At 37.2% G+C, this 23,746-nt stretch overlaps 1 long non-coding RNA gene across 2 annotated transcripts in view; it reads right to left on the bottom strand.

Annotated features, from left to right (window-relative positions):
• Positions 1–23,746, bottom strand: part of LOC123001989 (uncharacterized) — a 520,842-nt gene that overhangs the window by 372,634 nt on the left and 124,462 nt on the right. For both annotated transcript variants that reach the window (XR_006411420.3, XR_008958225.1), the window contains exon 3: positions 233–296. This is a non-coding gene — a long non-coding RNA (uncharacterized LOC123001989). The remainder of the gene's footprint in view (positions 1–232; positions 297–23,746) is intronic.

Raw genomic sequence — 23,746 nt, 5'->3', positions numbered from 1 at the left:
GAGAGAAAAATCATGAGAAAATGCAAATACAAAAGCATCGTATCATCTCTGTGTCTGTAGGTATATTCCACCCAGAAATATTTCATGAAATTAATTATCTCATGGAATGGATTAAGTGCTAACTTTGAAAACAGGGTGAAATCTGTATTTACTTCAATCATGTGAAGAATGCATAGATGAGAATATATTCATTTAACACCAGAAAAATAAGATGAAAGGTAACAGGTCTTACCCAGAGTCAAGCAAATCAGAGGCAGAGGGCTTAGTCAGTTCTTCCAGGTCTCCTCGATCCAGCACTAGATAAAACAATGAGGGAAGCATGATAAGACAGTCTTCATTCCAACTTTAGGAGAAAGGCTAGGAGTTAGGGTTGATGCCCTGGTGATCCACTCTCCTTCTGATAAACACTGTTATCCATCATGACACCCATGAGCATAACTCATGACTGTGAGACAACAATGCAATCTGTTTTCATCAAAGAAAGAAAGAAAAGATTGTCAGGGATTTATACATAACTTAGTATAGCAAGACATTTGTTGGGCTTTTGCAGCAATGACATTTTACTTATAAACAGTTTAGAGGAAGAATATTTATGGCCCTTGGACCTCTCCCACTGGCCCTGAAAGAAATTGGATTTCCAACCAAATCCATTTACAAGGAGAGAGCTATTCATTCTAATAAAACCACGTGGTAAGTACATTAAGTAGGAAAAAAATGTCTTTTGATGAACAGAGACATTATACCCACAGGAGTGGCAGCAGCCTCAGTGAAAGTTAAGCTTGGCTGCTTCTGGTCTCACTTGAAATTTTTCCAGCTCTTAAAGCATGGCAACACTACAACAGACTGCTTCAGAGTTGCAGAAGTTCATTTAAGCAATAGGCCCAATTTCAGCCTTGATACTAAGGGGCATGAGCTGATGTATGAAGAAGAAAAATGCCATGGACCCCTTAAGAGGAACTTCAACTTCTAATCTACATATTTATAGCCCTAGCACCAAAATTAACAAGAAAATGATACCAAAAGGTAAGAAATATGATATTTACCTTTGAGAAATATTTTATATATTTGGAGAGAAAAGGCCAGTACATGCAATGTAGAACATTATAAAATTAAACGCAATTGGAAGACTGCCACGGTGCCCGGCTGGCTCAGTCAGTAAAACACGTGACTCTTGATATGGGGGTTCTGAGTTCGAGCCCCATGTTGGGTTCAGAGATTCCTTAACAATAAAATCTTTTTTTAAAAAAAGCAGGCTATCAACTATTAGGGTAATTTGGGCAAGTTCAGGTGAACTCCTTTATAGCACAGCAGTGAGAACTGTGAAAAGAATATAAATTCAAAAGTTTGAAGGAAATATGGACTGAGCTGAGAAATTGACAAGTGAGAAAAAAAGAGGATACCAATGATGACATCCTTGTTCCTGATTTAACAGAGTTCATGAATGGCAGAGATATTCACTGAGATGTGGAAAACAGAAGAATTAGGAGGACATACGATGGCTTAGTTTAGATGTGCTGAGTTTGAATGTTCCATGGGGCATTCCAAAAAATCCAGCAATGGTCTGTAACATATATGAGGTCCAGTGGGCATATGTATGCTAGAGGCAAAGAGCTTACAGTTGCTAAGGAATTAAGATTAGCTTTAAAAATTTAAGTCTTTGCTTTTTATTTTTCAAATTATATAATCTCTTACAACTGCACCAAGTTTTAAACTTGTTTTTAAAGAAAGATGTGTTATATTTCACAATACACAGAATAAGTACAGCAATAATTCATATATTGCTTAAGGAGAGGCATTCTCAATTATACTTAATTGTCCAATCATCTGTAAATTTTTCCTTAAGTTCATTTTTAGTTATCTCTGGCAATGCTTCTGGAATAAAGTCCCTAGAAGGAATGAAAACTGGCCAGATAGCATATAAATCTAGGTTTTCCAACTTGGGAAAGCTAAAGAAATATTTGGCAAGATTCAGTTTATTGTGCCTGCTGACTTAAGGGCTATTGTGCTGTGGACCTGGGATCACAAATCCAAGTACTAGTCAGTGGAGAATAGGTAGTGATATTTCTGTTGGGTGAGCCACAAGCAGCACCAGAAGCAAAGAATATAAATCAAACAAAGAAATAAGCCACACACACACACACACACACACACACACACACACACACACACTCACACACAGATTTCAGCCTTCAGTGACTCGGTTGTAAATGGTCATGGAAAGTTCCAACTAAGCTTGGAGAAGAGGGTGAAAAGAAATCATACATCAGGCAGAAAATGGGACTATGAGAGTACATGGCAGGAAGTAGTTGCTTCTTTGTCTTATACAAAAGTCCTTCAATTTCCCTAGGTGCTAGAAACCAAAACCAGTATCCCCGCTAATCAGCAAAATGAAAGAGCAAGTCTATATGTGAGAATTTAAGAGAAAATTCCAGTTTTTCTCTGTAAATATAAGCAGTTGATGAACTAGATCAAGCAGAATGAGTTGGGGGGGGTACTAAGTATCTTGAGGAATACCAACATATAAGACGTGGACAGAAAATAAGATGCCTGAAAAGGTATTCCAGAAGGAGATAAAAGGACTTAACTGAAATTAAAATAATAAAATGCTGGTTAATAAGAAACTTTAGGGGACCCAATCTAATTGATGGATAAGAGTGCTATGTTATTAAAATATTATTTGTATATAATTAATGCAACAAGACCATAACTTGGTGTGTGATGAAGAAAAGGATGAAATTGGAAGGCTGTGTGTGCAGAAAAGAATTTAAAAGGACAAGATGAATCTATCTTATCTCAAAAGGAAAGAGGAGAAACAGAGGTTCCTCCACGTCTGGGGATATGGGAGAAATATTTTTTTTTACTGTGTATTTATTTATTTATTTATGAGAGAGAATGCATGTGTGAAAGAGAGTGGTTGGGGAGGGGCAGATGGGGAGGGAAGAGAGAACCATAAGCAGGCTCTATGCCCAGCTCAAGCCCTATGTGGGGCGATCACAGGACCCTGAGATCATGACTGGAGCAGAAATCAAGAGTCAGATGTTTAACTGACCAAGCCACCCAGGTGCCCCCAGAGAAACATTTTTTAACTTGGGTGCTTGGCTATAACAAAGCTTAGATGCTAGCTCAATGAATCTAGAAGTGTTGGTACCAAGGGAAATGGGAGATGTTTGTGCTACACAACAAGGAAGTGAGAAAGAATACTTGACAACAATTAAGACTCTTGAAGATTGATGTGAGTTATGCTGGGAGTAAGGATGGAACTTTTTTTATTACTCAAATTCAATTCGTCAACACACAGTAGTACATCATTAGTTTCAAATGTAGCATTCAACAATTCACCCACTGCGATAACACCCAGTGCTCATCACATCACATGCCCTCCTTAATGCCCATCACCCAGTTACTCCATCGCCCCACCCACTTCCCCTTCAGCAGGATGGAATTTCATTCCTCTCCTAATGGAAAAGTAAGGAGGCCATTGGCCAATGCAAAATGTTCAGATATGGGTCAATATGTTTTTCTATGAGGTCTCTATAGGCTGATAAAGCAACATAACCCTGTGTTCTGGGGAAGAGGATGAAATCATTGAATTTGGATACCCATTTCTATCCACACTCAGTGATACCATATAGACTAGAAAAATAAATGGATAAAGTGACCCGGTGGGCGAAAATGGCATTCAAAATATTTCTTAGCCTATAGGTCATGGACCCCACCCAACCAGTTAGAAAAGGCCAATAAGAATACACACAAGCCATGAATAATTGCTACACCCATGCCAGTGGGAACCAGCAGAATTTCTACCCTGCCTTTGAATTTGATTGTCTCCTCAAGGTCACTATGAGTGTACGAGACTGTTAATATGCTTCTAAGGGAGCTTCTGCTCCTAAGGAAGCTAAGTAAACCCTGCTACCATATTATTTAGTCTATTAATATCCTTTGTAAACCTTATGTTAATAAGATTTTACAATGGTAGAATTCTTCCCAGCTCAACGACAATGAACCTGCTGCCAGGTCCTGCCAAATACACCTCTGAAACTTTTGATCATTCCTTATATTTTTATTTGCATTTTACCCACTGTCATTACTGCCCTGGACTTTTCTACACATATCCACCTGATTTTTCTTTTTTTTTTTTTAATATTTTATTTATTTATTTGAGAGAGAGAGAGACAGCGAGACAGGGAACACAAGCAGGGGGAGCAGGAGAGGGTGAAGCAGGCTTCCCGCCGAGCAAGGATCCCAATGAGGCTTGATCTCAGGACTCCAGGATCATGACCTGAGCTGAAGGCAGACGCTTAACGACTGAGCCACCCAGGTGCCTCCCACCTGATTTTTCTATCTACTTTTCTTATCTCTTCCATCCATTCTTCACATAGCCACCAGAAAAGAGTGCTAAAATTATTAGTGATCTGCATTAAAAAAATAGCAACTACTCACTTTCTAAAAAATAAAATGCACATTCTCTTCGTGGTACTCAAAACTTATTTCAAATTGGTCCAACCTTCCTTTTCACATGCAACCTTTATTGCTACCCCATTCTCCATCACCTCAATGCCCCATCATCTTTTCCAGTTTGAGAGCTGGATAGATTCTAGCTCTCCAAAGACTACTTTGCTTATACATTCATGCAATCTTGATGTTCGCTGGTGTCTCCCTGACCTTAGATATTATTAAAGCTTCATGACAGTTCGAAGGTATTTACTTCCCCTTTCTGTAAAAAGATCATACCTTCCTGCCACACAGACATCAGGCTTGACTGTGTGATTTGTTTGCCCAATGAATGTGAACAGAGGTAATATTTCTTTGCAGGAGCTTTAGGAGCCATGACATAATTCAGACACCACTCTTTGTCTTTTGCCATGAAACTAGCATGGCCCGATTAGGGGTTGCTCCCTTAGCTTAGAGGCCAGAATATAACTGTGTGGAACACCGCTGCGGTGGAACCACACACAACATGAACCATAGGCTAGACTGATTTTGCAAATTACACAGCCAAAGCAGACCAATGAAGCGATCTCCTTAAATAGGGACCAACTATCGGTCCCTGGGCTGTGGCAATTCCAAGTCTTCCTTAGGTTCTCACCGCCTTCCTTACTCTTACATAGTCTTTTCTGCCTTCACTTCAGTGAGTGCGACCTGGATTCTGGCCCATGTAAAACCTCGTCCAGCCCCTTCATTGTTCTCTGGGACAAATATAATCATACTCAGTAGTCCATGAGTTTGGAAAAACATTCAGGAATATTTGGATGGCTGAGAGACTGGATCACATCCCACAGTGCACAGTCTTCTGTTAACACTGTCTCATCTCCTCATACTGCACAGCCTTCCAAACTCTTGCTGCAACCCAGGACCCTCTCCACCCTCCACACTGCTCCCCTGGGACAGTGAGCACCATGTTCCCATGGCATCTCTGACTGGGCATAGCCCAACAGAACAGCCTGTTTTCTCCCCAGATCTATTCCCATCATTTATTTAAACCAAAATTTCATTTGTTATGAAATTATATTTTAATGCTATCACCACTAATGTCCCACCCTTGGAGATAATACCTAACATCCTTTCAGACTTTCCCATTGTAAAAGCACTTTCAAGTCCATTATCTTATCATATCATCTCTATTTGCCCTCAATCTCTGTGAAGGCAAGTGCCATGATGTGTATATTAGATGGAGTCTGTAGCTCTCAGCACAGTACCCACCACATGGTGGACACTCAGTCAGTATCTGTGGGTGAATGATGAATAAATGAAAGCAAGAACATAGCTATTATGTGACAAGTCAAGGATCATATCTTCTAAGGGACAGAACTGAGATTTCAGGTCATGTCTTGGATTCTAGTCCCCATGGCCTTACTGCACTGTGCTTCTCCCATGGACTTACAGCCTGTTCACTAGGGAAGGGTGCAAACAGAGGTGGAGTGCACACGATCTAATGATTTCAAAGAGAGGGTCAAAGTATCAGACACGTATTAGACTGCAAGGTTTTAAAGGTTTCTTCCCATCTGCAATTTTAATGAGAAATCTAACAATACTCTAAGAGTTGCTTATAGGTATCTGCAAAATGGAATTTGTCCTCTAGAGTTTATTTTGTTTACATATATGAAACTGTGAGAATGCAGATCATATAAATTCAGCATATCTGGGTGTTCCAAAGGGACAATCTAAATTGAGATGTCAAAGTCATAAATTCTACCAGCAAACACTCCCTTCCTCACTCTGCAATGATAGATGACAAGTTGTTTCTATCTGTTAAATAATTCATCCTCTTCAGTGTTTACAAGTTACAAACATAAGAAGGATTTACACTTTCATAATCACAGTAAACTCTCCATTTTGAAAGCCCAGAGTCAGTTTTTATAAATGCATAGGTTTATTCTTCCCTAGCTGCTGCTGTCACAGAGTGAATAGAATCATCATTCTCTCCTAGAAACACATAATTTGGAGTCCTACAACCTGTGTGGAGGCTCTAGCTCAACTCCTTATTGTTTGTTAGACCTGGAGCAAGGCATAAAGTTTCAGGTTTGTGATTGTCAAGTAGTATTAGTAATGAACATAAGTGAGCAAAGAGGATCAAATGAGATAACATGGTGGCTTTCAAACTCTCATCTTATAGAGATTCAAGGGTGGGGAGGGGCCAAGCCAGAGAAGCCACAGACTCCTCCTCTTCTACTGCTTAGACCAGAGAAAATCAGCTTTTAAGTTTGCAGATCTCAGCTGTGGGCCCTCAAATTCCCAGTTCAATTATTTGTTGACCCCATCAGTGGTTGCTTCCGTTATGAACACTCCCTCGCAATGGTCCAACACTGTAGAGTTCACAGAGCACATCCATATACATTATCTCATATCTAATCCTCACCGTGATACCAGAAAATTCTCTTTCCCATGTGGATGCTGAAGGACTAAGGCCCTAACAGATTAAGTGACTTGCCATCGTTCCCAAGATGAGGCAGCATTAGCTCCCAACCAGGGAGGTGTGTTCTTCCTGTGGCTCGGGGCAGCCTTCACATTCCCGTTCTCTCTAATACATAAGATACCATCTTTAATTTGAAAACTGTTTGCCTTTTCAGATGACCTATGTTCTCACAATAAATAAGCCATATTCTCATTTTTCTTCAAAGAATGAAATTTCGGGCTTATCTTAAGGAGAAGGCGAAAGCATCAATTCAAAATCTGATATGACTTATAGCACAGCCCATGTTTCTGTTTCGAAGGCCACAAAGAACACATTGTCCCTGGAGCATGGAGATAGTCATCCCAGCCCCAGCAGAGCACACTAGGAGGGACAGTTGTCTCTATATGGAAACAATAAATGTATTGGCAACAAGTATCATCTGATGTTCTTGTTGACACTAACATATTCTTCTCATTTGAGAGGAGCAACTGTCTGGATTTTTTTTTAAGTTAACATGTTCTGTCCATCTCTCCTATAAGTCCAAATGCCAGCCCATGGATATATTGAGACATTTTCTCTACTCAACTGAATTCATTAACTCATCCATTCATCAAATGAGCAGTGGGTACCCTTCCTACGCTGGCTATGGGGCTAGGCATTGTGAATACCAAATTTATTATAATCATTTCCTGCCATCAAGATATTTGCAATCTTGCTAGGAAGAAGGGACTTGTATAAATACAAAACAGAATGAGATAAGCACATGAGAGATGTACAAAGAGTTCTAAGAATTCAGTGAGGAGAGATCACTTTGACCCAGGTTATCAGCAGCAATTTCTGGGGTGAGACAGACTGGTGCTGCAAGTTCACGTGTACAAAGACTACCAACAGGTGAAAAAGGGGGCAGAGGGGACTATTCATGTTGGAAAGAATGACAAGGCCAAGGAGACAGTCTGAAGAGTTTGAAAGCAGCAAAATATGATAGCAGAAAATGTCAGATACAGGAGCCTGGGTGGTGCAGTTGGTTGAGCAACTGACTCTTAGCTTTGGCTAAGGTCATGATCTCTGGGTTGTGGGATCAAGCCCCATATCTGGCTCCATGCTTGGGGTGGAGTCCACTTAAGGTTCTCTCTCTCCCTCTGCCCCTCCCCCCACTCATGCTCTCTTTCCCTCTCAAATAAATAAATCTTTAAAAAAAAAAAAAAAAAGAAGAAGAAGAAGAAAATGTCAGATTATAGAAGTTAAAGAGTCTGGATTTCATTTTAGCTCCAACCTGTTCATCAGCAATATCATCTGGGACAAGTTATTTGATCTTCCTTTACCTTTATTCAATCATTTCTAAAATGGAAATTTGAATAGATGTCATTATAAGAATATGGATCTTCAAACATTGTTTTGCTTGAGTTTTAAAGGGGTTAAGTTTTAAAGGTCCCTGACAAGATTTACTATTGACTGAGACAGATTCACTGACATAACTATAGGCTTCACAAAAGTTGGGCTGATATGAGTGAGCTGATAAATAACTATTTTTAAAGACCTTTTAAAAATTGTAGTTCCACAATGAAGCCAACTCTCATAAATGATAACAGAAAAGATTACACTAGTGCCCATGAAAATAATGAATTAAATGAGAGTTCAAAACCTCAAAAGCAGGGGCGCCTGGGTGGCACAGCGGTTAAGCGTCTGCCTTCGGCTCAGGGCGTGATCCCGGCGTTACGGGATCGAGTCCCACATCAGGCTCCTCCGCTATGAGCCTGCTTCTTCCTCTCCCACTCCCCCTGCTTGTGTTCCCTCTCTCGCTGACTGTCTCTATCTCTGTCGAACAAATAAATAAAATCTTTAAAAAAAAAAACAAACCTCAAAGGCTTGTATTTGCATAATGTTATCCCTTTTATTGCTCTAGTGGTTGATTGGGGAGAATGAAGTTTTCTTAACTCTTTTAAGATATATGATCCATATTCCTATATTAAGAGGAAGCAGCATTTGCACTTTCATAGTAAAAATTAAATTATAAGAATTAGGATTAAAATCAAAGAAAAGTTTCCTTGTGGAAATTGACAGGCTGATTTTGAGGTGTATCTGAAAATTCAAACAGCTGAAAATAGCCAAGATGGTTTGAAGAATACTGTCTAAGAATTTACTCTAAAGGATGTCAAGATTTGTTATAAAACTACAGAAATTAATACATGTGTTCATATAAAGATGGACCAACAGACCACTGGTATACTTGAAGCATAAGCTCTGAAATCTCTTTCCCTGTCTCCACCGTCCTTCAGCCACCACTAGGGATATGGTTGTATAGCACGGTAATTAGAACACAGCTCTGAAATCAGATTCCCAGCACTAGACTCCCAGAGAGAAGCAGAATGCTCTCACAGCCTTACCTAAGGCTTGCCCTGTGACCCAGCAAAGTTCTTTGGATGTGACATTGACTCTACTTCACACTCTCAAAAACACCCTTCAAATTAGAATAGAATTGTTCTCATATAAAACAATACAATATAAAGCCCCTTACTTTGATGCAGACAATATGACCCATACAGTAAGGGGAGGTGTTGCAGGAGAGGAATTGTAATATCATCACATAGCTAATCAAAGTCTCAGCCCATTTTAGTATCCAAATTTTGATTCTTAAATAGGTGGGGTTCCTTTCTTTCTCTCTCTCTCTCTTTCTCTCCCTCTCTCTTTCTCTCCACCTCTCCCCTCACCCCCCATGGCTCTCCTCCCTGCCTCTCCTCCTCTCCCCTGCTCTCTTCCTTTTTCTCTGTCTTCTGGCTGTCTCTTCACAAAACGGTAAAATTGTCAGAGTGCTCGCTCTTTATCTTGAGAAAATGATTTCTTGGTATCCTCAAGGTTATCCTAACTATTCCGTATGGTCATCAGCTCTCCTCCCCACGTAAACTTGAATAGCAAAAGCACTCCACTTTGAGACAAACTGTTATTTCCAATATCCTCATCCAGGACAGGTTTAATGATACAAAAATGAATCTCTGGAAGTATCCTGGGAACCAATTAAAGGTGAAAATTTTAAAAGAAAACATAAATAATCGACTAAGAATTTGGAAAAAAGGAATAATAACTTGCTATTCCTTCAAGTCACAAAAAGAGAAATTTGTTCCACCACAGTGATTTAATTCAATTGCAGCATCTGGTTTCTTCTGAAATGCGTAAATAAACTTCAGAGAAAGAATAGAAGGAGGGTGTGGGATTGAGAGAAGGAGCTGATCAGAGTTGTGCCAACACCTTTGAAAACCTGCTATCACAACAGCACTGTATCCATATGACAAGTCACTATAAGCAATGAGCGACAGTGACACAAACAACTAGTGTCATCCTCATTATCCCACTTCAGGCATCTACGTCCTGTCCAGGCACAAATACTTACTGTTCCTCACATGTGCCCCAGACCATTTGCTCCATATGCTTCTTTTGTCTAAAATCTTCAACATTCCTCTTTTGCATTCATTTAAATACCAGACCCAGGCCCAGGTAACTTCATTTATTTGATTTTAAAATAGTTAACCCATTCATATGGATCAAAGCTTAAGTCTTCCTCCACTTCTGTTCCCCAGACACCAGTTACCTCCACAGAAGTGACCTGAGAGTATTTCTCTATGTGTTCTTCGATCAAGAGGGATATTTTGTAAATATGTGTGTATGTTCCCCTATTTTGCACAAACATGTCATATTGTTTGTTACTATGAGCAAGTTATTTAACTTTCTCCAAGTCTCCTCATTTGGAAAATAGGAGAAAAATAATACTACTGGAATCATAGGGTTATTTTAAGGATTACATAAGTTAGTATGCGTGTATGTAAATCTATTCTGGATAGATACTATCTACCTCAGCAAGCTAGCTCTATAAAAGAGCAAGCTCTATATAAGAATTAGATATTATCACCTTCATCTTCATCACCTTAATCATAATTTTATGTCTCCATAAAAATAAATATTATTAAACAATATATCTACTGCATCCATAATATTCCAAAATACTTTTATACACCATTTATTTGAAGATATTCTCTCATTGGGGATTTAGGGGCTTTACTGCTTTTCCCTGTTGCAATGGACATCCTCAAGAATTTTGTGTACTTGTCAATCTACCTCCTTAAAAAGAAATCTTAGGGGCGCCAGGGTGATTCAGTTGGTTAGGTGATCACTTCTTGATTTTGGCTCAGGTTATGATCTCAGGGTTGTGAGATTGAGTCCCGTGTTGGATCTCTGTGCTTGAGATCCTCTCCCTCTACCCCACCCCATCCCCACTCCCATGCTGTCACTCTCTCTAAAATAAATAAATAAATAAAGTAAATCTTTAAAAAAATTAAAAAAAGAAAAAATAATCTTAGCATCAGGGTCAATGGCAATGTTTTAATGGACTTTAAGTAGAAATTTATGGGCAAAAACACAACATGAATAGATGCAAGAACTTCCTCTCCAACCTCAAACCACCAGAAATAGATTTTTTAATTGCTCAAATAAAAAAGGGGGAATTTTCTAGGTCCCAGGAAGGAATAAGAAACACTTAGATGCTTTGGCGACCAGTGCTTGGAGCTGTAGAGTTCAATGGGGGACTGGAATCTGAAACACACATTAGGAACTAAAGCTTTAACTTCTACATGGAAGCTAGAATTGGGTCAGAGATCCCACATATTAGAGGAATCCAGCAGGGAACACCATCTGAACTGAAAAATACCTGCTTATTTCCCTAGATCCCAGAAAAGAAGTTGCTTATTCCAGGCTGTTATTGAAAAGAGAATCAACACCAGAAATCCAAAACCTAGCTTTGCTCTCCAGTTTATATTAACTGAATATTTCAAAAAATCTGGAGTTAAGAACCTAGCCTAAAAGCTGGTTAATAGTGGCGAATCCCATGAAACTTGTGCAAAGTCATTTAGGAGATCTTCCAATAGGAAGGCTTCTAATGACCAAAGCATCTATGGAAATTCTATGAAGTATCTATAATATTAGTTATGAAAAAGTGTAATGCCAAAGACAGCCTGTGGATTGAACAAAAGGAAGCATTCTCACTGTAGAATTGGAGATAACAAAACTTTAAAATAAGTATATGTGAAATGTTCAAGGTAATAAAGAATAGGTAAATATTCAAAAGACCAAGTAAAAGATTATAAAACAAAAGAAATCAAGTAAAAACTTATAATTTAAAAATAAACTCATTAGGAGAATTAAACAATACAGGGCAGGAATCATGAATTTGGAAGGCGTATCTGAAAAAAAAAATAACAAAACCACAGTATTAAAAATTAAAGATGGGAGAAAAATGTGAGAAAGAAATTAAGAACATGAAGAATGGGTGTAATTTCTAACACAACTTTAAAATGAGTTCCAGAAATAAAGAAAATAGGAGAGAGGCAATATGAAGAAATTTGAAAAAATAATGGTTGTAACTAAAGGAAAACCTGAGTGTTCAGATTTAAAAGGCAGAGTACAAAACAGTAGAAACCGCACAAATATACCTCTCTGTATATTTAGTGAAATGTCAAGTCTCACATATAAATAGAAAAGTTTTAAAGCTATCAAAGGGTAAAAAATATTTACCTGCAAAAGAATAATAATCTGGAAGACAATAGATTTATCAACAGCGACCATTAATGTGCAGAAAAATTTTTTAAAATACTTTAATAATTGAGAGAAAATAACTACCAGTCATTTTTACACACATACTTACACATATATATACACAAGGAGACAAAATTAAAGATAAACTTTAAAAAATTGTGTCACCCAAGACTAAGAGCATTTATTTTTCAAAGGTTCCACTGAAATAATCAATAAAGGCTGTATTTTAAAAATCCAGAGAGGAGAAAAGGAATATAAGAAGCAATGATGTACAAAGATGTAAGTAAAAATATTTGGCAAGCCTAATTGTTACTGTGAGTTTAAAAATATATTGTGGATATTAAAGGAAAACATAAGGACTTCCAGTTTCCAATTCTGCACGTAAGGAGCTTAGAAGTTGCCACTCCAACCTAACAAGTAAAAAGCTGAACAGATTGAAAAGTCAACAACTCTTCTTGGATACATAAGAAAGGGCAGGACACAGGGCAAACCACTGCTCCCAAGATTGTAGAAGGCAAATAAAGGGAGCCATGGCTTACCAAAGTCGAGACTCAGGAGTGCAAACCAGTGTGAGAACTGGTTGGGGAAGAAAACCTGAACTGTAATTAATGAATTGTTGGAGGCTCAGCGTAGAAAACTCTGAGAGTCAAAAACTTCTAGAAGGACCCAGTCATATGGAGGACCCACAATATTGTGAGATTTACTTCCAGGAACTCAACCAGGTTTCCAAAGTAAATATCAGAGAAAAAAATTCCCTTCTGATTCTGGGACCATTTTTAAATATATCACAGCCCACTGTTTTTAACAGTCCTTGCCCTCAAGGGAAAGTAACCAGAGCCTAACCTGCTGGGGTTATATCAGAGCCTAACTGATCTGGAGAAAGAAAATGGCCAAATCCAGTCCCCTTTATCTTTCCATATGGAAAAAGGAAAATACTCGAGTCCAACTCACTCCAGCTATCCTGTCAACTAAAGGAGGAGAGAAGAAAAAAAAATTGGGAAACATGTGTTAAGTTTAGAGTCCAGAGGCACAGGCTTACTAAAAGACTGAGACCTAATCATAAGGTTATAAAACACTTTCCCTGCTCCCACACTTCAGCACCACATTACCAAAGACCTATTTACAGCAGTTACTTTGAACCAGTACCTCACATCAGGTTACCAAGAAAAAAGTACAAGGCATACCAAAAGGCAAAAAACACAGTGTGAAGAGACAGAGAAAGCATGAGGACAGGCATGGCCAGGATGTTGGAATTATCAGACCAAGAACTTAAAACAACCATTATTAATATGCTAAGGGCTCAAATGGATAAGTAAAGAGCATGACAGAACAGATGCACAATGTAAATGGAAAGCTGAAAATCCTAAGAAAGAACCAAAAAGAAATGTTACAGGTAGAAAACACTATAACAGAAATGAAGAATGTCTTTGACTGACTTCATAGTAGACTGGCTACAGATGAAGAAAGAATTTCTGAGCTTGAGAATATATCAATAGAAACTTCAAAAACTAAAAACCAAAGAGAATAATACCAAAACAATAAAAAAAGAAGAAGAACAGAATGCCCAAAGACTGTGAAACAATTATTTTGTAATTAACACATATAATGGGGATATCAGAAGGGGAAGGAAAATTTGAAACAATAATGACTGAGAATTTCCCCAAATTAATTTCAGACACCAAGTCATAGATCCAGGAAGCTGAGACTACACCACGCAGAACAAATGCCAAACAAACAAAACACAAACTACACATAGGCATATCATTTTCAAACTACACAAAATCAAAGATTTTTTTAAAAAATCTTGCAAGAAGCCAAAGAGGGGGAAAATAAACCTCACAAAATAACAAAGATAAAAATTACTCTGACTTCTTCTCAGAAACCATGCAAGCAAGAAGAGTGGAGTGAGGTATTTAAAGTGTTGAGAGAGAGAGAGAGAGAGGAAATGACCAACCTATACTTCTGTACTTTGCAAAATTATACCACCAAAGTGAAGGAGAAATAAAGCATTTCTCAGACAAACAAAAATGGACAGAATTTGTTGCTAGCAGACGAACCTTGCAAGAAATGTTAAAAGAAGTTGTTTAGAGAGAAGGAAAATAATATAGGTCAGAAATTCAGATCTATATAAAGAAAAGAAGACCACCAAAGAAGGAATAAGTGAAGGTAAAACAAAAATGTGTATTTTTCTTACTCTTAATCATCTACCAGATAACAGTTTGTTCAAAATAATAAAAGCAACATTGTATTTGATTATATATGCTTATGAATATATATGATTATATACAATTATATATAATTTTATAAATATATTTACATGTTTATATATTATATATAATTCAAATATGAAATTATTTAATTGGATATTAAAATTTAATTAAATATTAAATAGATATAAAAATGTGCACATTTTATATATACAAAATTTTTTTGCTTTGAGTGGAACTACCACAGGCTTGGAGAAGATTCTCAGTGACAATGGACTCAATGGGCCCAAGCGTTCCTTACCCTGAATTGTGTGCAAAATCAGATGCACACAATTAAAGAGCACAGGGGAAGCTCCTGATAGCTAGAAATCCAATAGGTCTCACCTGTCTAGGTAGAAAATAGCCTAGAGCAGATAGTTTCTGGTAGAATGTACTCCTCTCCCTTCCCTTCTACCTGCCAGTTAATAGACATGAGGGAAATTTGATTCTTTATATAACTCTTCAGATTTGTGTTTGCAAACATTAAACATTTAACCAAAAACAACCATACCACTCTCCCCAGCTTCCTGGCAGAAGCAGGATCTAGAAGAATAGGGTTTTAGATATGGGCTTATACATGCTTATATATAAATAAATTGAGTGACAGCAATGACATAAGAGACAGGAGAGAAGAATTAGGACTATTTTGTTATTGCTAAGGTACTCACACTATGTGTAAAGTGGTACAGTATTATGTGAAAGTGGACTTGGATTAGATGTAAATGCATACTACAGACTCAGCACAACCACTAAAACACATGTAAAAAAAAAAGTGTAAAAGAAGTATAATGAATATCCTAAGAAATTTTAAAAAATGAAATCATATAAAGTGCTCAATTAAAACCACAAAAGTCAAGGGGTGCCTGGGTGGCACAGCAGTTAAGCGTCTGCCTTCGGCTCAGGGCGTGATCCCAGCGTTCTGGGATCGAGCCCCACATCAGGCTCTTCCGCTATGAGCCTGCTTCTTCCTCTCCCATTCCCCCTGCTTGTGTTCCCTCTCTCGCTGGCTGTCTCTATCACTGTCGAATAAATAAATAAAATCTTTAAAAAAAAAAAACAAAAAACCACAAAAGTCAGGAAAAAGTGGAAGATAAAAATAGGAGCAAAGAATATGAGCAACAAACAAAAAAAGTAGTAAGTATGGTAAATATTAACACAGCTATATCAATTATCACTTTGAATATCAATGGTCTAAATGTATCAATTAAAAGACAGAGATTGTTAGAATGGATCAAAAAACATGACCCAACCATATGCTGTCCACAAAAATTCACTTTAAATATAAAGACATATATAAATTAAAAGTAACTGCATGGAGAAAATTCACCACAGTAACACCAATCAGAAGGAAATAAGAATAGCTATACTAATTTCAGATATGGCAGACTTCAAAGCAAAAAAATCTACAAGGGATAAAGAAGGACATTACATGATGATAAAGAGTTCTCCAATAAAACACAGCAACCCTTAATGTGTATGCACCTGAGAACAGAGCATCACACGACATAATGTAAAAATAATAGAACTTCTAGGAGAAATAGATCTACTATCATAGTTGAAGACTTCAACACTCACTATCAGAAATGGACAGATCCAGTAGACAGAAAATCAGAAAGAACATAGTTGAACTCAACAAATCATCAATTAACTAGATATAATCAACATTTCTAGACTACTTCCTCCAACAACAGAAAAATAAACATTCTTCTCAAGCTCACATGGAACATTCACCAAGGTAGACTACATTCTGGGCCACAAAACACACCTTAAGAAGTTTAAAAGAATAAAAATCACACAATGTCTGCTCTCAGACCACAGTGGAATTAAAATAAATCAATAACAGAAAGATAAATGGAAAATTCCAAAATACATAGAGATTAAACAACACGCTTTTTTTTTAAGATTTTATTTATTTATTTGACACAGAGAGAGGCAGCGGGAGAGAGGGAACACAAGCAGGGAGAGTGGGAGAGGGAGAAGCAGGCTTCCCACTGAGCAGGGAGCCCGATGCAGGTCTCCATCCCAGAACGCTGGGATGATGACCTGAGCCAAAGGCAGACACTTAACGACTGAGCCACCCAGATGCCCTGAGATTAAATAACACACTTCTAAAAGACACAGAGGTCAAAGAAAACACTCAAGAGAATTTAAATATATTTATTTTTTAACTAAATGAAAATGAAATCACAATGCAATAAATAAATAAATAAATAAATAAATAAATAAATAAATAAAATCTTTAAAAAATATACTTGGAAGCTACTGAGACGTCTTTCAGTAAGTGAATGGATAAATAAACACCAAGATACAGCCAGATAATGGAATATTATCTAGCACTAAAAAGAGATGAACTATCAAGCTATAAAAAAAATAGAGAAACTTTAAATGTATATTACTAAGTGAAAGAAGCTAATCTGAAAATGCTATATCCTATATGATTCCAACTATGACATTCTGTAAAAGGCAAAACTACGGAGACAGTAAAAAGATTATATTTGTCAGGGGCGCCTGGGTGGCACAGCGGTTAAGCGTCTGCCTTCGGCTCAGGGCGTGATCCCGGCGTTACGGGATCGAGCCCCACATCAGGCTCCTCCACTATGAGCCTGCTTCTTCCTCTCCCACTCCCCCTGCTTGTGTTCCCTCTCTCGCTGGCTGTCTCTATCTCTGTCGAATAAATAAATAAAATCTTTAAAAAAAAAAAAAAAAGATTATATTTGTCAAAACCCATAAAATATACAATACCAGAATTTAGATGGATTTTAGGTGATTATGACATGTCAATATATGTCATCAATTGTAACAAGTGTATCACTCTGGGGGATACTGATAATGGGTAAGGTTATATATGTGGGGTAGGGGCAGTGAGTTTATGGGAAGTCCCCTTAACTTCCTCTCAATTTTCATTGTCAACCTGCTCTGAAAAAAAATTAGGTCTTAAAAAATATATAATAAATTTAAAAATAAAATGAAGGATTGTCTGTGGGCATATGTGTGCAGGGATGGGGGAAATTATGGAGATGGAATCTTCTGAGAAATATGAAAATGTATTGAGTTTCATTGTTCAGAAGAGTGTAAAAACACAATAATCCATTTTATTGTATATGTATATTTTGGATTTTGATTAAAATATAAAATCATGTTTATTTGGCAGAGTAACCACTAACTAAATAGAAATGGAACCTTTAGGGGTGCCTGGGTGACTCAGTCGGTTAACCGTTGGACTCTTAATTTCAGCTTAGGTCTTGATATCTGAGCCCTGCATCCGGCTCCATGTTCAGCAGGGAATCTGCTTAAGATTCTCTCCCTCTCCCACTGCTCCTCACCTTCTTTTCTCTCTCTCTCTCTTTCTCTTCCTTTCTCAAATAAGTAAATAAATCTTTTAAAAAAGAAATGGTACCTCTATTTATAACCTCTAAACTAGTAAAGGTCAAACGAGTACTAATAAAAAATCTATTATTCCAAAATAAAACAAGACTGGAGAAAAAAAATCAACAAAGCATGAGACACACAGAAATCACAAATATATATATAAATATGCTAGTAATCACAATAAATATAAATAGGTTAAAAATATCCATTAAAAGAAAGACTGTCACCTTTAGATAGAATGGACTAGTCAATAGTAAACCATTGCTCTCTCCTAGAACAATTTTAAAATCCAGGTTATGAATGAATGAATGAATGAATGAATAAACAAACAAATAACTTGCAGACTGTTATAGATACAAATGAGCCAAAAATGGCCTCTATGTATTGGCCCCTAGGCTATTTATTTCTTCACTACAGGCTAAGACCCATTAGCTCAAAAGCCTAATTGCTCCAAACTCCATTTTTTACACATCCACTAATTTTTAAAATGGTCGAAATAACCAGATTTTCAGTCCTTTAGAGCTGCATATTTTGAATACCCCCTAAACGCCTCCCTGGACAGTTACTACCCACTGATAACAGAGCCTATGTAGTTATAAGGCCCCAAGCTATCTTTTGGAGTTCTCTGACCCAGAGACTCCCCACCTACTCTAAGCCTCCTCTCCAGTTCTTCTGTCCCCTCAGAGTTCTGTTGCCCTCTTCCCCTTCTGGATGGTGACACCCATGCTATAAGCCTCTGGATGTGCTCATACTGTGAGGGACTTCCCATCTCATGTCACCCTGTCCAAGGCCACCAAAAAAGGCTGTTGTATGTTACTACTAAACTAGTGGTAGGCCCAGACTTACCCTAAGGGTTCACACTGAGACCAGTCCCTGATTAAACTAAAGCAATGACCTATCACTATTTACTATTTAAAAGAAGGGCAAGCTCATTTTTGAAGAAATAATCTCTAAATAGTCTCAGTATACAACTTGTGTCATTCAATCATAAAGTAACAAACATACCAAAAGAAAAGACTATATAACTGAAATCCATGAAAAAACAATAGAAACAGATACACAACTGATAATGATATTATAATTACCTCATAAAGATTTCAAAATTAAAAAAAAAAACTAGATAAAATAGTGGAGTATTTACCCAAAAATTCTAATCTTTAGGAAAGAACCAAATGAAAGTTCCTCCAATGACAATTCCCACATCTGAAATTAGGTTAGATGCAATATATGTGTAAACTAGAAGCCCAGAAGGATGGGACAGAAAGAATGGGGAAGAAGCAACATGTAAGAGATAGTAGCTAAACATTTTCTCTGATACTGATGAAAGATACCATCCCACAAATTCAAGGACCTCTGAAAAATCCTAAATAATAATCTATACAATGGAACCTGTACTCAAGTAGATGACAGTTAAACTGTTGAAAAATAAAGGAAAAGAGAAGCATTTAAATCTAACTAGAGAAATGAAGATGTATAACCTACAAGGAAGAATAATAAAACTGATGGCTGACTCCTCCATGGAAATGATGGAAACCAAAAAAAATGAAGAAAATATATATTTGAAGTTCTGAAAGAAAAAGAAATGCCAAAGGAAATTCTATACTTGATGAAAATGTCATTCAAAAATAAAGATGAGATAATGATGCTTTTAGATAAAGAGAAAATCTTCCACCAACAACATGCACTAAAATAAATCTAGTGAAGAGAAATGTTCCAACAGAAGGAAAATGATCCCAGAACCTAACATGTAATTGCAGGCTGGAATAAAGAGAAATAAAACAGGTAAATGATTAAGTAGATATAAATGGACATTGACTAAATATTGACTGTGCAAAATAATGATAATAATTGTGAGATTCAAAATGTATTAAACTATATGTCAAAATGTATTAAACTATATATATCAAAAGCATACACCCATACATATACACTTATAAAAATAAACAAATACACTTAGAAAAATGGCCAGAAAGTAATATAAAATAATAGCGATGGTAACTGTTTTAGTTTTTTCATGAGTTGCAAGTAATGGGTTTTGAATATATGATTTTAATTCTCTTCTTATATATTTCCATAGTCTGCTAAGCACACAAAACAGACAAAAGTCTCCACTTTACCTCACAGAGCTGGTTGGAAAGATAAACATCAAAAATACTTAGAGAAATCAAAGTGAAATAAGTCAGACAGAAAAAGACGAATACCATAGGATTTTTATACATGGAATCTTAAAAACAAAACAAACGAACAAAGAAACAAACAAACAGACTCTTAAATACAGAGAACAGACTGGTGATTGCCAGAGGGGATGTGTGTGGGGAGATGAGTGAAAGATACAAAGGGAATTAAAGGGAACAAATTTCCAGTTATAACTAAGTCATGAAGATGAAAAGTACCGTATAGGGAATATAGTCTATAATACTATAATAATGTTGTATGGTGACAGATGGTGACTACACTTATCGTGAGGAGTACAGAGTAAAGTATGGAATTGTTGAATCAGTATGTTGGACACCTGAAATTAATATAAAACTGTATTCTAGTTATATTGCAATAAAAAAAACTTAGAGGAATAAAATATATAATAGAGCAGATGGCAATAAATCTACAAGATGTATCGCTATTATAGCCAAAGAAAACACACACACACATATTTAAAGATGCTGAACGAGGCCAGCCCCTCCTGCAGCTGACTTTACAGAATGTTGTTCAAAGAGCCAGGTTTCCTGCCACGCATGCCCGCTCTACCCCACTGGAACCCCCAGGAGATGTGGGTGCTTTACACGCTACCATTAACCCCACCACCCCAGTGGATGATCAGCTTTGCCAGGGGATTTTTCTGGTGTTAGTACTTGAAAGCCCTGTATCCCAGGAATCCCACAGCCTCAGACAAACCAGGACAGTTTGTCATCCCACAACTTTATAAAAATAACACCATTTGTTCCCTCCTGCCAGTTAGTTTACAACAAGGCTGTCACCCTTGAAACTGCTGTTGCCCTGAAACGCTGTGCTTATTGATCAGAGCATCTGCCTCTGGGTTTGGTTTTCAAAGTTAGAATAATTCTTTCTTTCACAAGTCATGGAGAAAAAGAATAGATATGTCTCCATGGCATAAACGTAAACAGTATAATGACATACATTAGATTGTTAACACTCAATTACTAAAATAATCTTAAATATCTCTCATGTTATCTTCCGGTTTTTCTCCTTTGTGTTGGGTTAAAAATATACCCCACCTCTTAGAATTCTCTCTCCTGAGAATGGTCCAGTATCACTCACTTCAATGCACCTGTGCTAGTGATGGCCATAAGTACCGTTTTCCCAGCACAGATCACCAAGGGGCTAGACATCTCACACATATAATTATATTTAATTCTCAAAACAATCCCATAAGATATATATTTTAAGTATTTCGAAGACATGTTAACTGGCCTTCAGAGTGGTTCAGTAATTCGGACAGGGCCAAATGGCCAGCCAGGGCCAAGGCAGGGAGGGAAGCCATGGTTTGCCTATCTGTAAAGTTCAATTTTTAAATTTTTAAATTTACTTTAAGAAGCTTTATGAGTCATCAAACATGAAATTGAGGTTTTAAAAGTGATTAATTCTTCTAACCTCTAGTTTTTGCTAAACACCCCTTTCCATTCTGAGCTGAATAGATTTAAATAATATGATCTAAAGTGACTTAAATTAGAGGAACTGTGCATCCATTTTATCTAGGCATACGAATGTCTTTCTGCTATACATTGCTCTCTAAATAGAAATTGCTTTAGATAAAAAAAAATTTAATAGCTGAAATAATTATATAGTTTCTAGGTGAGTCATCCTGCAACTTTTAGTCTTTGGGAAGATTCCATATTTCTGGTTATCTGCTACGGAATGGTAAAATTACAGTCCATTATTAAGCACATTTTTTTTTTTACTTATACCATTGGCATGTGTATCAGACATACAGTTAAAGATCACCCTAATACCAAAGATATATTTTAAAATTTATATTAGGGGCCTTTCAATAATCTCATCAGGCATTTCACCACATTTAACTAGATAGTACCCTGGAAAAAGACTGAATTTAGAAGGAAAAAAAAGATCTGTTGATTAAATTTAATTGAGTTCCACAAATATTTACTGCTTTCCTCCTTTCTATACAGCAGGCACTCACCTGCTATCAGAAATACAGAGAAGACATATTGCTTCTGTCTTGATGAACTTTCTATCTACCTGAGCAATCAGTTAAATACCAGCAAGTAATGTATCACATCGTGTGGCAAATGTCTCAGTAGACATATGTACAACGTATGGAAGTGACACAGAATAGGAAGCAATTCTGAAGGCAGGGAAAGTGTATCAGGGAGGGCTTTGCACCTGAGTTGCCAGAAAGGAGGCAGGTGGCAGGTGGCAGGGTTGGGTGAAATAGATAAGGGGGATAAAAAGTACATTCATCCTGAAGAGCACTGAGAGATGTATAGAATTGTTGAATGTCTAAGCTGGATTTTAAAGGGTGGTAGAAAACATTGCAAATTAGAGAGCCTTAGGACCTGTTCTAAATGATTTGCTCCCTCTCCTTCACTTTACTTTCAAGTTTGGTCAGTCAGAGTGATCAAGATGTCCCACATAGACTCCATCCGTTCTCTCGCCTGGATTTTTCCTCGTGTATTCAATTCAAATGCAACCTCTATCACCCTGCTCTGCCTACGTTGCATGCATCCTCCTAGACCACTGTCAGATGCTACAACCCTCTGCAAACATCCCCTATCACAACTGGGCATAAACTTTCCCTCCCTTTCGAAACAATACTTAGTTGCTCTGTTATGTCACTATCAAAATTCTAGTTTGTGTTTGGGTTACTGGAGTAATCATTCTATCTTTCTAAATAGATGGCATGCTTTCTGAAAATACAGAAGAGACTTTATTAATATCCGTACCTCCTCCTTCTTAGATTCCTCCACCCACCACTGACCACAACACTGAGCCCAGGGTCTGCATCAGAGTAGGGGGTTCCATAAATAGTACCTCTCTGCTGAAGGAATTTTGCCTGAGAAATGAACCATGACATCCTCGACAGGAAAACAAAAGGTTTTCACTCCCTGTAGAGAGCATACTCCTCTTACGGAATATAAATGGAATTTTAAATAAAATTCAATATTGAAATGTTCTAAGATGCCATCCATTTAAATGGATCATTTCATAAGAAACTAATCCTTCATTAATGCTTAGTTTATGATTATCAGTCAGAGATAAAGAAACTGGAAGAAATTTCCTTCCTTGGTTTGTCTCCAGTGCTCACTCAGAGCACTTGGCTAACTTTAAGTTCTAGAATATAGAGGAGTTCTATCTCTAGGACTCTGTCTGGGATCTAGATAAAACAATAAGATCTGAAAAATGTCCGAAAACCCAAGGAAAGAAAAAGAACAAAAAATTTCAAAGGCCTTTGAGTGGTCAAGAAAAGAAAGGGCTGAGGGAGGAATTAGGTTTTAGGAGGAGGAGTCATTTAGCGAAAGCAACCAAACATGACAACAAATTGATTTCAGGTGGAAAAGAGAGAAAACGAGCATTCTGGGGGAAGATAAATAAGTTCAGATAATGTCAAACAACTCAAAGGTTACACTATTTAAAGTCAGAACAGGATATTAAGCCCAGGAAATAGCTTGGCCAGTATCTCCAA

Source organism: Ursus arctos, unplaced genomic scaffold, assembly GCF_023065955.2.
Source record: "Ursus arctos isolate Adak ecotype North America unplaced genomic scaffold, UrsArc2.0 scaffold_8, whole genome shotgun sequence".
Taxonomy (NCBI): domain Eukaryota; kingdom Metazoa; phylum Chordata; class Mammalia; order Carnivora; family Ursidae; genus Ursus; species Ursus arctos.
Note: the sequence above shows the minus strand (reverse complement) of the source record. Positions and strands in the feature narration are given on the sequence as shown.